Source organism: Carcharodon carcharias, assembly GCF_017639515.1.
Source record: "Carcharodon carcharias isolate sCarCar2 chromosome 37 unlocalized genomic scaffold, sCarCar2.pri SUPER_37_unloc_1, whole genome shotgun sequence".
Classification (NCBI taxonomy): domain Eukaryota; kingdom Metazoa; phylum Chordata; class Chondrichthyes; order Lamniformes; family Lamnidae; genus Carcharodon; species Carcharodon carcharias.
Window position 1 is genome coordinate 6193349 of NW_024470758.1, and position 4816 is coordinate 6198164.

At 44.5% G+C, this 4816-nt stretch overlaps 1 non-coding gene across 1 annotated transcript; it reads right to left on the reverse strand.

The window, feature by feature from the left end:
- Window positions 1–4364: 4364 nt before the first annotated feature.
- On the reverse strand, window positions 4365–4436 carry trnad-guc. Its single transcript has one exon. It is a non-coding gene; the product is annotated as a tRNA-Asp (tRNA).
- Between the last annotated feature and the right edge of the window lie 380 nt (window positions 4437–4816).

Consider the following 4816-nt stretch of genomic DNA (forward strand, 5'->3'; position numbering starts at 1 on the left):
TTCTCTGGGACTAATTATCAGTTTAGATTCATTCCACATACATTTCCAGCAGAAGAACAAGCCACTGATATAGTAGGTTTAAAGCAAACAACGGGTGTCAGCTTTGGCTGAGTATTAAATCTCTCTCACTGTGAACAAAATTGTTAAAGATAATGTATCCTTCAATCTGATCCTGGATTGGTCCGCAAGTGTAACTCCAGCTTGTACGAAATGATTTGTTATGTAGCATTCAGTCTGATTCTGAGTCAGAATTTCCACACAAATGCAAAATGGAGCTCAGTCCTGAATTGGTAAAGTATCTTTAATTTGACACTGTGTGAGAATTTAGCATTAGCATGGAGTTTATAGCTCAATTCTATGTCAGGACAGACTGTTAGGAATTAGTATTGCAATTTATACACGAATAATATGTGCAAATATTGGACCAGTACTGAACATGAATCTCAGTTTTCACCTTTATGGTTAAGACTGTAAAATTGAAATCGGCAACATTCATCAGTTTTATTTGACAGTTAGGTGGTAGCTGAGGTTGTCCTATTGAGGGATTGACATGCTGAAAATTGGATCATGGGTGAGAATTTGGACCACACGCCTGTGGCAGTGAGTCGAGGTAACATGGAAACAACATGTATTTCTCCTGCAGTGTTTGACTGATGGCTGGAAAGTGTGACTCTGGAACTATTTCTGCTGTCTGAGACTGTGAAATTGATGACCTGTCTGTGTCTCTGCGCTCTGTCAGTGATAATTTACTTACTGTGTGGGAGGAGCAGGCGGGAATCTTCATTCTAGCTTGGCTGGAGGAAACACCACGTTAATTCTGGCTTCGTCAATTATTTGCCTGTTGGAAAAAAGTAGATTTTAGGTCTCAAGTACAGATAGGGTAGGAGATACAGAATCCGTCAGCTAACCTCGCTATAAATAATCATTGTGAATGGTTTGAGAGGCTGTTTCCAGGCTCTAGCTCTGATTGGTCACTTAGCAGAAGTTAGAAGTGTTGATTGGCATATATTTTTACAATCGAAAAGCCCGCCAATTTCGGGAAAAATAAAAATAACCGAATGATTTATTTTCCAGGCAAGGATTTAATTTCATACTTTAGGGGCTGTGATATTGCATTTTGCGTCACAGAATCCCGGTGCTATTTTAGGAACAGTTTGAATTTGTCAATCTCTTATCTGTATTCGGCGGTAACCCCGCTCAGCAATTTAAAATAGAGCCAATCTCAGCTCACTGGAAACGCAAACACATAGATATCCAACTAACTCCTTCACACAGGCTTCATTTGGACAGAGACAAACGGCGGATTTCTGATCCTTATCCCTGAAAGCGGTCGGGAATGTTACAGTCGGAAGAGCGGAGCCCTCTCTCGGGAAATTGTGAACACGGCCCGCCGGAAGTTGCATTCCACCCTGGGAAGATCGAGACTTGGCCTTGGCCCGAGCTTTACCGCCTGTCATACTAAACTGTGACACACACTTTCACAAAAAATGACCAATTCCTCCCGCTCCCTCCCTTCTCCCTTCCTTCAAAATGCAGTCGGCCTACTCCTGAATGGTCACTGTTTTCGGAATGTCACTCGCTGTTTTAAGTAACCAATCAAAGAGCTGCTTATTTGACCAACCATGAAAGGGCAATGGGAAAATGGGCCAGAGATTGGCTGGGCCCAACAGGCAGAGCTGAAACCGCTTTTCAAATTGAAAATGGCGCGAAAGTATTTGAGTGTCGCTGAAATAAGAAACATGTCAAAGCTTTTTCTTCTGCACTCATCAGGACACTCGCAAGAAATATAAGGGGAAAAACCTAAGGGGAAAATAGCAATGCATACTATATATGAAGACAGTGTTGATTGGTTGGCAAGTGGCGCTACGATGCGGAATGCACCACCGATGGTGACTGACAGTTAACTGCCAAACTGACAATGATTGGTCAAGGTGTTGCACTGAGGAATGCGTCAGTGAATCGATGTTACCGGGTTTGTTCAGCTGAAACAGGCGCAATGAGTGCACTTGTTCCTTCTCTCTGCAAAGAACAGGGCCCTGTGTATTAATATATGTAGCTTCCAGTGCCCGCAAATGCGCCGCATTGCGACCTGACTGACAACCTTAAATTGTCTGTCAGCATAATTCTCAGCGCACTGAGGATTATTCAGCAAATGTTATCCAATCGCAGAATCACATCTAATGTTGGACACTGTGTTTTGAGTTTTGTGAGCACGGGCTGGTTGTCTCCAGTCTTCACTCTGCCAGTTGAGAACAGAGGCAGCGAAATGCGGTTTGATTCGATTGGCCAGTCTTTGGGCCGACATACCGAGCACACACTGCACTGAAATTCATACACCACATCAATCACTTGAGTGATAGGCAGAAAGGATTTCTGCTTTGATGACAGTATCTTGTTAGTAACGAATACCACTCGTGTTGTCACTGCATAGTAACAGCCTGAAACTGCTAGCTTCACCTGATGTTCAACTTTTTTGGAGAGGCCTTGCTCTTTCAGGGTAATCTGAGATAGGCTGGGCACTTTTCACGTTGAGAAGTGACGGGGCTTAGACCCGTGCACGAGCTTGCATGTTACACAGCGGGAAATGATCTGATCAGGGTAGCCATTACCCTGCAGGATGTCTACGATGAGCCCGATTTCAGCACCGAGCTTGCATGGTGAGCAAATGGCTCGGTCCTATTTGCAAGGTTGTTGATAATACCAATCTTACAGTGCGTGCAACTGTAAGAATCCCATTGCGCATATTGACCAGTGAAGGCCGCCTTGCGGTATATCATGGTTACAGAATCCTCTAGCAAATTTCTCAACTAGTGTGTCAAGGGAGGGGAGTTCATTTGACTGGTCCATTTAACAGGTGAATTTGAGCGCAGGTTGGAGCCCCAAAAGCTGTGTAAGGTATTTGTTACATGCAACTTCGGGTTTAAGTATTGCAAACGTATTCCACATATCGGAAATATATGAGAAGTAGGAGTTTAGGCGTCATCCCATTCAAGATACGAATTTTACGTTCAAAAATACATGAGTGATGAAAATTACAGAATCACACAGTGCAGAAGAGACCTTTCGGCCCAACGAGTCTGCACGAACACGTGAGAAACACCTGACCTACCTACCTAAACCCAGTTACCAGCACTTGGCCAAGCCTTGAATGTTATGATGTGCCAAGTGCTCATCTAGGTACGATTTAAAGAATGTGAGGCAACCCGCCTCCACCATCCTCCCAGGCAGCGCATTCCAGACCGTCACCACCCTCTGGGTAAAAGTGTTTTTCCTCACATCCCCCCGAAACTTCCTGCCCCTCACCTTGAATTTGTGCCACATTGTGAAAGACCCACCAACTTAGGGGAACAGCTGCTCCTTATCCACCCTGTCCATGCCTCTCGTAACCTTGTACACCTCGGTCAGGTGGCCTGTCAGTCTTCTCTGCTCCTATTAAGATGCCTAATGGGCTCATACTGGAAGTGAACCCGGGACCTCCCGCATTCAAATGCAATGAAAACCCCAAAGCGAGAATCATGACCCTAGGCCAACGATCCGCCTGCATGTCACATCTATTTAATTTGCCGTTGATTTTCCTATGGGACCTTTTTGCACGCTTTGTACTGTTCTTTACCTCATTTTGAAACACAAGGAGATCAACTCCAAAGGCCCGAAATTGTGGTCTGACCACAGATAGGACTCAAAAATAAGCCATTACTGCGATGGCCGGGAATCGAACCGGGGCCAACTCCTTGGAAGGCAGCTACGCTCACCACTATACCACCATCGCACATGCGGCCAAATTGCACCCAGCATTTATAGCATCGCCAGAACTATATCTTGGTATATTGCATCTGACTGATAAACTGTTTTCCAATAATTCTCTCCAGGTTTATGTTGTTTGCACCCATTTATAATCTTCCCGAACGAATTTACCTCGTGTTACATCTCAATTTCAGCCAGCGGATGGAACCAGTCTACAATAAATTGGCTTATGCTGTTTCCTTGGACACTTCGAGACAGGAGAAGGTCTGTTGCTGCCCAGGCAGCGAGTCAAGCAAGCGGCCGTGGAAGAGACAAAGATCACTTACAACGGCTCCATATAGATATCCACAAAGCACCGAACAATAAAAAAATGCAACTTATCCTGGAAAGAATGATGACGTTCCCTCTCTGAAATAACTCCACCAACACCTCCCTTAAAATAATCGATTTGCTGTAACTAATTCAATGTCAATGCTTAAATTTCAGCCGCAGTTCATTTCCAGTTCTCAGACAGGCACTTCCACTGACGGGCTCCACCTCGGCGAAAATTTTCGAATCCCCCGTCAATAAATTAAATTACAGGCACCTGATCCGATTTTATACCTCTCAAAAGAAACAAACTCCCCGTCGGGGAATTGAACCCCGGTCTCCCGCGTGACAGGCGGGGATACTCACCACTATACTAACGAGGAGACAACCGATGATTGATCCGATTTTATCCTGCCCTTAATCCAATTCATTTGTTATACCTGCAATCTGAATGGCTTCGAGGCTCATGTGTCTGACATTAGTTCACATTCTCTCCCTGCTCCTTGTAGATTACCAACCTTTCTCACTCAACGCTGGCGAAATCTCGGCGACACAGCTCAAACCCAAACACATTATATTCTCCAATTCAGCTGGAAGTGGTGTTAGTAAAAGTCTTACTGCTTCTGGGAGGGGAGTTGTTAGTTTATGGTATAGAAGATGCCCTAGAATTGGAAGCAGACTGTTTGTCTGGTTGTAGAAACGACTGGAATTAGGTGGGGATATTGCTGAGAGGCCTGGATTTAAAACACACAAAAAAAATAGC